Here is a 13,617-nt window from a genome sequence, read left to right as displayed (position 1 = left end):
TGGTGTATCCTGATCCAAAAGGTATCCTGGAACTCAGGTAGGCAGGAGATCAACAGTTCCCGGCCTTCTGGTGTAACTTGATCCAGAAGGTATACAGGAACACAGGTAGGGAGGAGTTCAACAGTTCCCGGCCTTCTGATCCAGAAGGTATACAGGAACACAGGGAGGCAGTAGTTCAAAGGTTTCTGGCCGGCTGGTGTATCTTGATGCAGAAGGTATGCTGGAACACAGGTAGGCAGGAGTTCAACAGTTCCCGGCCTTCTGGTGTAACTAGATCCAGAAGGTATACAGGAACACAGGTAGGCAGGAGTTCAACAGATTCTGGCCTGCAGGTGTAACATGATCCAGAAGGTATGCAGGAACACAGGTAGGCAGGAGATCAAACGTTTCTGGCCGGCTGGTGTAACTTGATCCAGAAGGTATACAGGAACACACGTAGGCAGGAGATCAACACTTCCCGGTCTTCTGGTGTAACTTGATCCAGAAGGTATACAGGAACACACGCAGGCAGGAGTTCAACAGTTCCCGGCCTTCTGGTGTAACTTGATCCAGAAGGTATACAGGAACACAGGTAGGCAGGAGTTCAACAGTTCCCGGCCTTCTGGTGTAACTTGATCCAGAAGGTATACAGGAACACAGGTAGGCAGGAGTTCAACAGTTCCCGGCCTTCTGATCCAGAAGGTATACAGGAACACAGGGAGGCAGGAGTTCAATGGTTTCTGGCCTTCTTGTGTAACTTGATCCAGAAGGTATACAGGAACACAGGTAGGCAGGGGTTCAACAGATTCTGGCCTGCAGGTGTAACTTGATCCAGAAGGTATTCAGGAACACAGGTAGGCAGGAGATCAAACGTTTCTGGCCGGCTGGTGGAACTTGATCCAGAAGGTATACAGGAACACACGTAGGCAGGAGTTCAACAGATTCTGGCCGGCTGGTGTATCTTGATCCAGAAAGTATCCTGGAACTCAGGTAGGCAGGAGTTCAACAGTTCCCGGCCTTCTGATCCAGAAGGTATACAGGAACACAGGGAGGCAGGAGTTCAAAGGTTTCTGGCCTTCTGGTGTAACTTGATCCAGAAGGTATACAGGAACACAGGTAGGCAGGGGTTCAACAGATTGTGGCCGGCTGGTGTATCTTGATCCAGAAGGTATGCTGGAACAAAGGTAGGCAGGAGTTCAACAGTTCCCGGCCTTCTGGTGTAACTATATCCAGAAGGTATACAGGAACACACGTAGGCAGGAGTTCAACAGATTCTGGCCGGCTGGTGTATCCTGAACCAGAAGGTATCCTGGAACTCAGGTAGGCAGGAGTTCAACAGTTCCCGGCAGTCTGGTGTAACTTGATCCAGAAGGTATACAGGAACACAGGTAGGGAGGAGTTCAACAGTTCCTGGCCTTCTGGTGTAACTTGATCCAGAAGGTATACAGGAACACAGGTAGGGAGGAGTTCAACAGTTCCCGGCCTTCTGATCCAGAAGGTATACAGGAACAAAAGGAGGCAGGAGTTCAAAGGTTTCTGGCCTTCTTGTGTATCTTGATCCAGAAGGTATGCTGGAACACAGGTAGGCAGGAGTTCAACAGTTCCCGGCCTTCTGGTGTAACTTGATCCAGAAGGTATACAGGAACACAGGGAGGCAGGAGTTCAAAGGTTTCTGGCCTTCTTGTGTAACTTGATCCAGAAGGTATACAGGAACACAGGTAGGCAGAGGTTCAACAGATTCTGGCCTGCAGGTGTAACATGATCCAGAAGGTATGCAGGAACACAGGTAGGCAGGAGATCAAACGTTTCTGGCCGGCTGGTGTATCTTGATCCAGAAGGTATACAGGAACACACGTAGGCAGGAGATCAACACTTCCCGGTCTTCTGGTGTAACTTGATCCAGAAGGTATACAGGAACACACGCAGGCAGGAGTTCAACAGATTCCGGCCGGCTGGTGTATCCTGATCCAGAAGGTATCCTGGAACTCAGGTAGGCAGGAGTTCAACAGTTCCCGGCCTTCTGGTGTAACTTGATCCAGAAGGTATACAGGAACACAGGTAGGGAGGGGTTCAACAGTTCCCGGCCTTCTGATCCAGAAGGTATACAGGAACAAAAGGAGGCAGGAGTTCAAAGGTTTCTGGCCTTCTTGTGTAACTTGATCCAGAAGGTATACAGGAACACAGGTAGGCAGGGGTTCAACAGATTCTGGCCGGCTGGTGTATCTTGATCCAGAAGGTATGCTGGAACAAAGGTAGGCAGGAGTTCAACAGATTCTGGCCGGCTGGTGTATCTTGATCCAGAAGGTATGCTGGAACACAGGTAGGCAGGAGTTCAACAGTTACCGGCCTTCTGGTGTAACTTGATCCAGAAGGTATACAGGAACACAGGTAGGGAGGAGTTCAACAGTTCCCGGCCTTCTGATCCAGAAGGTATACAGGAACACAGGGAGGCAGGAGTTCAAAGGTTTCTGGCCTTCTTGTGTAACTTGATCCAGAAGGTATACAGGAACACAGGTAGGCAGGGGTGTGACAAACCCAGACCTACTGGGATCTGTCACACAGTTACACTAAGCTGCCACCAACCATTCCCTGTAAGAAGTCACACAGACCAGGGATGGATTTTCAAACAATAAAAAGAATAAGGTTTATTTTAAATACACACAGGGAAAAATAAACAATCAGGTGAATAACATAAAGTAACGTGGCTTATTCTCACTCATACATGCATACAGTTTGGTTCACCCAGAACCCTTAACTTGAAGCACAGACCCTGAACCTATCAGTTCTGGCTAACCAACAGACACCTGAACCTATCAGGTTGGTACTCTGACACACAGAAGTACCCTGTCTGACACACAGACTCCCACAACAGCTTCTTCTTCCCAGCTGCTGCTTCGTCACATCCCAGTGTCTCTCAGCATCTCCCAGCATCTCTCTCACCACACAGGCATCACCTATTTATACAGTACAGCCCCTCCTCCTGATGTCCCGCCTTCCACTCCCCATAGGATGGAACTTTCCCTCCAAACCCATGACAGACAGGTAACATCAGTGCTGTATGTAACACCTCCCCTCTTTATAAGTTGTTTTGTAGGGGGAAAGCTAACGTGCTTTTCACCAAAAAACAACCTGGATAAAATACACAAAAAAACAGTTATACATCCAATATCATACTTACTTATACTTACATTCTAAGTTAAACCATAGCAAATAGGCATTTAAACATTTACCATATACATTACATCCATTTACCTTTATTCATACAAACCAAATTCAGAAAAAACACAGGTACATTTTACTTTTTGTCATTATTATATACACATAGTCCATGTTTCTTTCGCCGTCTTCATTCTTCAGGTCTTCTTGATAAGGCGTCAGCAACACAGTTCACTGACCCTCTGACCACTTTCACTTCAAAGTCATAGTCCTGTAGGTTTAAAGCCCACCTCATAAGTTTGCTATTGTGGGTTTTCATTGTCTTTAACCATTGCAATGGTGAATGGTCAGTACACAGAATAAAATGTCTTCCCCAGATGTAAGGCTTGGCCTTCTGGATCGCGTAGACTATGGCCAAACACTCCTTCTCCACGGTTGCCAAATGTCTCTCACCTTTTTGAAGTTTCCTACTCAGGTAGGACACTGGATGCTGGTCACCATTCTCATCCTCCTGGCACAGAACTGCTCCTACCCCGGTGTTAGACGCATCGGTGTAGATGATGAACTCCCGGTCGAAGTCTGGAGCACGCAGGACAGGATAGTTGATTAACGCCTCCTTCAACCTCTGGAACGCCGCCTCACAGTCGCTGGTCCACGGGATGCGGTCATCAGCCGTCTTCCTCGTCAGATCGGTCAGCGGAGCCGCAATCTCGCTAAACCTCGGGATGAACTTTCTGTAGTAGCCCACCAACCCAAGAAATGATTTGACTTTTTTCTTGGTGTTGGGTCTAGGCCAATCACGAACAGCTTCTATTTTGGCCTCCAGGGGTTTTATCACTCCTCCCCCTACCATGTGACCCAAGTATTTTATTTCTGGGCTACCCAGCTGACACTTGCTGGCCTTTACTGTTAGCCCTGCTGCACTTAACCTCTGCAGCACTAACTCCAGGTGTATCAGGTGATCTTCCCAGGTATTACTGAAGATCCCTATGTCGTCAATGTAGGCCACTGTAAAGTCACTGAGCCCTGCCAAGGTCTGGTCCATCAGCCTTTGGAATGTGGCTGGTGCATTTCTGAGACCAAAGCTCAGGACTCGAAACTCATAGAGACCAAAAGGGCTGCAAAAGGCAGTCTTTTCTTGATCCCTGGGATCAATTCTTAATTGCCAATATCCCTTTACCAGGTCCAATGATGAGATGAACCGACAACCCCCTATGGTTTCAATCAGGTTGTCTAGCCTGGGCATTGGGTAGGCATCAGGAGTGGTTACACGGTTTAATTTCCTGTAATCGACACAAAACCTAATGCTCCCATCAGGCTTGTCCACAAGGACTATCGGAGAGGACCAAGGACTAGAAGAGGGGACGATTATGTTCTCCCTCAGCATCTCGTCCAGCTCCTTCCGCACCTTGTCCCTATAGGGTCCCGTTACTCGGTATGGGGATACTGCCTGCGGGGGTGCATCCCCTGTGTGGATCCGATGCATCACTCCCTTCACTATCCCCGGCTTGTTGGAAAACACCTGTTGATATTTACTAAGCAGCATTTTTAGTTCTTGCTGCTGGTCTTGGGTGAGTGCAGGACTGATCTTTACCTCCTCTGGGTTGTATTTTACTTCCCCTCTACCCTCCCAGAAGGGTAATTCAGCTTCCTCACTCTCAGCTGCTTTTATCGCGAATAAAACCCTCTGTTCCCCTCTGTAGTAGGGTTTTAGGGCATTCACATGAACCACCCTCCTTGCTTGGTTCTCCTCCTGCTCTATTAGGTAGTTCAGGTCTGACATCTTGGAAATGACCCTATATGGTCCTGCCCATTTGAGCTGCAGTTTGTTCTCTCTGCAGGGCCTAAGCCAAAGCACTTCCTCCCCTGGGTCAAAGTGCCTCTCTCTAGCTTTGTGGTCATACCATGTTTTCTGTCTGACCTTCTGAGCTTGCAGGTTTTCTGCTGCCAGCTCTAGATTTCTCTTTAGGTCATTCATCAAGGTGTCTATGTATGTCACAACGTCTTGTGGGTCATCCTGGGTGATCTGCTCCCAATTTTGTTTGATCAAATCAAGGGGCCCTTTCACCCCTAAGTGTGCAGCAAACATGTCAGAGTGACCCCTTTGTAAGATCATGGGGCGATACTTTTCAGGTACCACCAGCTGACTTCTGATCCCATCTCCCCCTTTTGAGATATTCCTCAGGGTTTCTCTATATAAAACTCCCTTTTTCTCCAGAAATCTCACTGGGGTTTCAGGTGTTAGCTGGGCGTCAGTCACCTGTTCAAAACACTTTTGGAGAGTGGCGTCTGCCTTTTGCTCCTGTCCAAATCTGCTGTCTGTGGTTAAGGTTTCCACCACAGCTTCTGAACTCCCCTCTGCTTCCGTCTCTGGCTCATCATTACCCCCCTGAACTGTCCCTGTGGTGGCTTGTGAGCGTGTAATCACTAGCACCCGTTTCACATGTTCAGCCAGGTCATTTCCCACGAGCACGGCTGCTGGCAGAGTCGATGAAATCGCTAGCCTCCAAACTCCCCTCCAGCCTTGAAAGTTGACAGGTACCTCAGCTACTGGCAGAGAGATTACCTGCCCCTCAATCCCTGCTACCTTCATGCTCTCATTTGGGATTATAAACTCCCTGGGAACAATATCTGGATGGCACAGGGTTACCTGGGAACAAGTGTCCCGCAGCCCCCTATACTGACGGTCAAGTATTCCTACGTCCACCCCGGCTGTCTCAAACAACTGAGAATCTGTTTTCACCAGCAAGCAGCGTTTTACCTCCACAAGAGGACCATTTTCCTCAGCCTGATCAGCAGAGGTAGCTGTTCCAGACTGAGTAGCCATGGCAACCGGCTCCCTCAGTGACACTGAGCCTTGCTCTTTCTGGACACAGAACACAGCTTTTGGCTTGGTCCCACTAGCATTCTGAGGCACCATTCCTTTTAGCTGCTTTAATTTCTCACACTCTGAGATTAGATGACCCTTTCCCTGACAGAAATAGCATTTTCTGGTGTATTTTGATTCTCTCTCATCTTGTTTTGGTTTTCCCTCCAAAATCTGAGGTCTTAGTTTCATGTCTGAGGGCTTCCCTTCACCATGGGCCCCTCCCCCTTGCTGGCTTTTCCCTGGTCCCTGAGAGTACTTGCTGTAGGTTTCTTTGGGTTTACCCACAGATTTCCCCTCACCCCAGGGCTTTCTTATTTGGGAAATAAAATCTGCGATCTCTGAGGCTTCTGCCACAGACCTCGGTTTCCTTTCCCTCACCTGGAATTTCAATTCCCCATGCAGGACTGAATAGAACTGTTCCAGCGCTATCAAGTCTTTAAGCTGCTCATAGGTCTCTGTTCCCTCCTGCGATAGCCATTTCTCAAGCAGCCTCACCAATTGGGCCCCCACTTGGGTAAAAGTTTGTTCTGGTTTCTTGGTGAGGGACCTGAATCTTTGTCTCAGCTGCTCTGCATTTATCCCATGTCTGGCAAACACCAGTTTTTTAAACTCTGCAAAATCTTTCATCAGTTCCTCAGGCATCTCGGCATAAACCTCAGCCAGGCTACCACTGATTAAAGACCGCATGATGGTCATCTTCTCAGTTTCCCTCACTGAGAAGTCCACAAACGCTCTTTCCACTAAGGAAAAGAACACCTCAGGACAATCTCCCTTGTGGTACACAGGGAATTTCTTCAGGTCAGCCGTAGACAATTGGCCTCCCTCAGAATCCCTATTGTTATTATTGTTCTGGTTCATCAGTTCCAATTTTTTTAATTCAAACGCCATTCTTTCTCTCTCCAATCTTTCCTCCCTCTCCATTCTCTCTCTCTCTAATTTTTCCTCCACTTCAAATTGCCTCATCCTCAGTTCATGCTGTTGGACTATGAGCAATTTTCTGAGTTCTGGGTTCTGCTCTCCTGTGCTGTCACCCTGCACTGAGCCAAATTCATCCTCAGAACCTTGGTCAATCTGGGGGTCTTTCACTTCACTCATTTCGGCCATCTGGCTTCGAGTCAAGGGCATAACCCCCCCCTCAGAACAGGCTGCTTTAAAAAGTCAAGCCTCAAAATAAAACGACCACTTTTTTCCCTTCTTGCCTCAGAACCAGCTCTCCCTAGAGATTGCTGTTCTTCAGCACTAACTTGCAACAGTATCGAGTCAGAGCCTACCCCCCTCTGCTGGGCCTCTCAGCTGGCAAGCTAGATCACTGTTACTACGCAGTTTTGCCTCAGCTTTTTCCCGCCAAAACCAGGCTGCCTCAGAGCACCTTAATCTAAGTCTCCCCAGTTGGCACGTTCTTCTACTAGCGCACCTCCCCGTGAGGTACACCTAGAAGATTACCTACGCGCCTCAGACTGTCCCTGACTAGACCCCCCTTGCTCTGGGCACACTTGCCAAGGCTTTGCTGGACCGCTGGACAACTGGACCAGTCGTATCCCACACGCTGGACACCAATCAATGTGACAAACCCAGACCTACTGGGATCTGTCACACAGTTACACTAAGCTGCCACCAACCATTCCCTGTAAGAAGTCACACAGACCAGGGATGGATTTTCAAACAATAAAAAGAATAAGGTTTATTTTAAATACACACAGGGAAAAATAAACAATCAGGTGAATAACATAAAGTAACGTGGCTTATTCTCACTCATACATGCATACAGTTTGGTTCACCCAGAACCCTTAACTTGAAGCACAGACCCTGAACCTATCAGTTCTGGCTAACCAACAGACACCTGAACCTATCAGGTTGGTACTCTGACACACAGAAGTACCCTGTCTGACACACAGACTCCCACAACAGCTTCTTCTTCCCAGCTGCTGCTTCGTCACATCCCAGTGTCTCTCAGCATCTCCCAGCATCTCTCTCACCACACAGGCATCACCTATTTATACAGTACAGCCCCTCCTCCTGATGTCCCGCCTTCCACTCCCCATAGGATGGAACTTTCCCTCCAAACCCATGACAGACAGGTAACATCAGTGCTGTATGTAACAAGGGGTTCAACAGATTCTGGCCTGCAGGTGTAACTTGATCCAGAAGGTATGCAGGAACACAGGTAGGCAGGAGATCAAACGTTTCTGGCCGGCTGGTGTAACTTGATCCAGAAGGTATACAGGAACACACGTAGGCAGGAGATCAACACTTCCCGGTCTTCTGGTGTAACTTGATCCAGAAGGTATACAGGAACACACGTAGGCAGGAGTTCAACAGATTCTGGCCGGCTGGTGTATCTTGATTCAGAAAGTATCCTGGAACTCAGGTAGGCAGGAGTTCAACAGTTCCCGGCCTTCTGGTGTAACTTGATCCAGAAGGTTTACAGGAACACAGGTAGGGAGGAGTTCAACAGCTCCCGGCCTTCTGATCCAGAAGGTATACAGGAACACAGGGAGGCAGGAGTTCAAAGGTTTCTGGCCTTCTTGTGTAACTTGATCCAGAAGGTATACAGGAACACAGGTAGGCAGGGGTTCAACAGATTCTGGCCGGCTGGTGTATCTTGATCCAGACGGTATGCTGGAACAAAGGTAGGCAGGAGTTCATCAGTTCCCGGCCTTCTGGTGTAACTAGATCCAGAATGTATACAGGAACACAGGTAGGGAGGAGTTCAACAGTTCCCGGCCTTCTGATCCAGAAGGTATACAGGAACACAGGGAGGCAGGAGTTCAAAGGTTTCTGGCCGGCTGGTGTATCTTGATGCAGAAGGTATGCTGGAACACAGGTAGGCAGGAGTTCAACAGTTCCCGACCTTCCGGTGTAACTAGATCCAGAAGGTATACAGGAACACAGGTAGGCAGGAGTTCAACAGATTCTGGCCGGCTGGTGTATCTTGATCCAGAAGGTATGCTGGAACACAGGTAGGCAGGAGTTCAACACTTCCCGGCCTTCTGGTGTAACTAGATCCAGAAGGTATACAGGAACACACGCAGGCAGGAGTTCAACAGATTCTGGCCGGCTGGTGTATCCTGATCCAAAAGGTATCCTGGAACTCAGGTAGGCAGGAGATCAACAGTTCCCGGCCTTCTGGTGTAACTTGATCCAGAAGGTATACAGGAACACAGGTAGGGAGGAGTTCAACAGATTCCGGCCGGCTGGTGTATCTTGATCCAGAAAGAATCCTGGAACTCAGGTAGGCAGGAGTTCAACAGTTCCCGGCCTTCTGGTGTAACTTGATCCAGAAGGTATACAGGAACACAGGTAGGGAGGAGTTCAACAGTTCCCGGCCTTCTGATCCAGAAGGTATACAGGAACACAGGTAGGCAGGAGATCAAACGTTTCTGGCCGGCTGGTGTAACTTGATCCAGAAGGTATACAGGAACACACGTAGGCAGGAGATCAACACTTCCCGGTCTTCTGGTGTAACTTGATCCAGAAGGTATACAGGAACACAGGTAGGCAGGGGTTCAACAGATTGTGGCCGGCTGGTGTATCTTGATCCAGAAGGTATGCTGGAACAAAGGTAGGCAGGAGTTCAACAGTTCCCGGCCTTCTGGTGTAACTAGATCCAGAAGGTATACAGAAACACACACAGGCAGGAGTTCAACAGATTCTGGCCGGCTGGTGTATCCTCATCCAGAAGGTATCCTGGAACTCAGGTAGGCAGGAGTTCAACAGTTCCCGGCCTTCTGGTGTAACTTGATCCAGAAGGTATACAGGAACACAGGTAGGGAGGAGTTCAACAGTTCCCGGCCTTCTGATCCAGAAGGTATACAGGAACAAAAGGAGGCAGGAGTTCAAAGGTTTCTGGCCTTCTTGTGTAACTTGATCCAGAAGGTATACAGGAACACAGGTAGGCAGGGGTTCAACAGATTCTGGCCGGCTGGTGTATCTAGATCCAGAAGGTATGCTGGAACAAACGTAGGCAGGAGTTCAACAGATTCTGGCCGGCTGGTGTATCTTGATCCAGAAGGTATGCTGGAACACAGGTAGGCAGGAGTTCAACAGTTCCCGGCCTTCTGATACAGAAGGTATACAGGAACACAGGTAGGGAGGAGTTCAACAGTTCCCGGCCTTCTGATCCAGAAGGTATACCGGAACACAGGGAGGCAGGAGTTCAAAGGTTTCTGGCCTTCTTGTATAACTTGATCCAGAAGGTATACAGGAACACAGGTAGGCAGGGGTTCAACAGATTCTGGCCTGCAGGTGTAACTTGATCCAGAAGGTATGCAGGAACACAGGTAGGCAGGAGATCAAACGTTTCTGGCCGGCTGGTGTAACTTGATCCAGAAGGTATACAGGAACACACGTAGGCAGGAGATCAACACTTCCCGGTCTTCTGGTGCAACTTGATCGAGAAGGTATACAGGAACACACGTTGGCAGGAGTTCAACAGATTCTGGCCGGCTGGTGTATCTTGATCCAGAAAGTATCCTGGAACTCAGGTAGGCAGGAGTTCAACAGTTCCCGGCCTTCTGGTGTAACTTGATCCAGAAGGTATACAGGAACACAGGTAGTGAGGAGTTCAACAATTCCCGGCCTTCTGATCCAGAAGGTATACAGGAACACAGGGAGGCAGGAGTTCAAAGGTTTCTGGCCTTCTTGTGTAACTTGATCCAGAAGGTATACAGGAACACAGGTAGGCAGGGGTTCAACAGATTCTGGCCGGCTGGTGTATCTTGATCCAGAAGGTATGCTGGAACAAAGGTAGGCAGGAGTTCAACAGTTCCCGGCCTTCTGGTGTAACTAGATCCAGAAGGTATACAGGAACACACGCAGGCAGGAGTTCAACAGATTCTGGCCGGCTGGTGTATCCTGATCCAGAAGGTATCCTGGAACTCAGGTAGGCAGGAGTTCAACAGTTCCCGGCCTTCTGGTGTAACTTGATCCAGAAGGTATACAGGAACACAGGTAGGCAGGAGTTCAACAGTTCCCGGCCTTCTGATCCAGAAGGTATACAGGAACACAGGGAGGCAGGAGTTCAAAGGTTTCTGGCCTTCTTGTGTAACTTTTTCCAGAAGGTATACAGGAACACAGGTAGGCAGGGGTTCAACAGATTCTGGCCGGCTGGTGTATCTTGATCCAGAAGGTATGCTGGAACAAAGGTAGGCAGGAGTTCAACAGTTCCCGGCCTTCTGGTGTAACTAGATCCAGAAGGTATACAGGAACACAGGTAGGGAGGAGTTCAACAGTTCCCGGCCTTCTGATCCAGAAGGTATACAGGAACACAGGGAGGCAGGAGTTCAAAGGTTTCTGGCCGGCTGGTGTATCTTGATGCAGAAGGTATGCTGGAACACAGGTAGGCAGGAGTTCAACAGTTCCCGGCATTCTGGTGTAACTAGATCCAGAAGGCATACAGGAACACAGGTAGGCAGGAGTTCAACAGATTCTGGCCGGCTGGTGTATCTTGATCCAGAAGGTATGCTGGAACACAGGTAGGCAGGAGTTCAACAGTTCCCGGCCTTCTGGTGTAACTTGATCCAGAAGGTATACAGGAACACAGGTAGGGAGGAGTTCAACAGTTCCCGGCGTTCTGATCCAGAAGGTATACAGGAACACAGGGAGGCAGGAGTTCAAAGGTTTCTGGCCTTCTTGTGTAACTTGAACCAGAAGGTATACAGGAACACAGGTAGGCAGGGGTTCAACAGATTCTGGTCTGCAGGTGTAACTTGATCCAGAAGGTATGCAGGAACACAGGTAGGCAGGAGATCAAACGTTTCTGGCCGGCTGGTGTAACTTGATCCAGAAGGTATACAGGAACACACGTAGGCAGGAGATCAACACTTCCCGGTCTTCTGGTGTAACTTGATCCAGAAGGTATACAGGAACACACGCAGGCAGGAGTTCAACAGATTCTGGCCGGCTGGTGTATCCTGATCCAGAAGGTATCCTGGAACACAGGTAGGCAGGAGTTCAACAGTTCCCGGCCTTCTGGTGTAACTAGATCCATAAGGTATACAGGAACAAAGGTAGGCAGGAGTTCAACAACTCCCGGCCTTCTGGTGTAACTTGATCCAGAAGGTATACAGGAACACAGGTAGGCAGGAGATCAACAGTTCCTGGCCTTCTGATCCAGAAGGTATACAGGAACACAGGTAGGCAGGAGTTCAAAGGTTTCTGGCCTTCTGGTGTAACTTGATGTAGAGGGTATACAGGAACACAGGTAGGCAGGAGTTCAACAGTTCCCGGAGTTCTGGTGTAACTTGATCGAGAAGGTATACAGGAACACAGGTAGGCAGGAGATCAACAGTTCTCGGCCTTCTGCTGTAACTTGATCCTGAAGATAAACAGGAACACATGTAGACAGGAGTTCAACAGTTCCTGGCCTTCTGGTGTAACTTGATCCAGAATGTATAAAGGAATACAGGCAGGCAGGAGATAAACAGTTCCTGGCCTTCTGGTATAACTTGATGCAGAAGGTATACAGGAACACTGGAAGGCAGGAGTTCAACAGATTCCGGCCGGCTGGTGTAACTTGATCCAGAAGGTATACAGGAACATAGGTAGGCAGGAATTCAACAGTTTCTGGCTGGCTGGTGTATCTTGATCCAGAAGGTATACAGGAACACACGTAGGCAGGAGATCAACACTTCCCGGTCTTCTGGTGTAACTTGATCCAGAAGGTATACAAGAACACACGTAGGCAGGAGTTCAACAGATTCTGGCCGGCTGATGTATGTTGATGCAGAAGGTATCCTGGAAGACAGGTAGGCAGGAGTTCAACAGTTCCCGGCCTTCTGGTGTAACTTGATCCAGAAGTTATACAGGAACACAGGTAGTAAGGAGTTCAACAGTTCCCGGCCTTCTGATCCAGAAGGTATACAGGAACACAGGGAGGCAGGAGTTCAAAGGTTTCTGGCCGGCTGGTGTATCTTGATGCAGAAGGTATGCTGGAACACAGGTAGGGAGGAGTTCAACAGTTCCCGGCCTTCTGGTGTAACTTGATCCAGAAGGTATACAGGAACAGAGGTAGGGAGGAGTTCAACAGTTCCCGGCCTTCTGATCCAGAAGGTATACAGGAACACAGGGAGGCAGGAGTTCAAAGGTTTCTGGCCGGCTGGTGTATCTTGATGCAGAAGGTGTGCTGGAACACACGTAGGCAGGAGATCAACACTTCCCGGTCTTCTGGTGTAACTTGATCCAGAAGGTATACAAGAACACACGTAGGCAGGAGTTCAACAGATTCTGGCCGGCTGGTGTATCCTGATCCAAAAGGTATCCTGGAACTCAGGTAGGCAGGAGATCAACAGTTCCCGGCCTTCTGGTGTAACTTGATCCAGAAGGTATACAGGAACACAGGTAGGGAGGAGTTCAACAGATTCCGGCCGGCTGGTGTATCTTGATCCAGAAAGAATCCTGGAACTCAGGTAGGCAGGAGTTCAACAGTTCCCGGCCTTCTGGTGTAACTTGATCCAGAAGGTATACAGGAACACAGGTAGGGAGGAGTTCAACAGTTCCCGGCCTTCTGATCCAGAAGGTATACAGGAACACAGGTAGGCAGGAGATCAAACGTTTCTGGCCGGCTGGTGTAACTTGATCCAGAAGGTATACAGGAACACACGTAGGCAGGAGAT

This window comes from Pogona vitticeps, chromosome 1 (genome assembly GCF_051106095.1).
Source record: "Pogona vitticeps strain Pit_001003342236 chromosome 1, PviZW2.1, whole genome shotgun sequence".
Classification (NCBI taxonomy): domain Eukaryota; kingdom Metazoa; phylum Chordata; class Lepidosauria; order Squamata; family Agamidae; genus Pogona; species Pogona vitticeps.
This window is presented reverse-complemented; position numbering follows the sequence as displayed.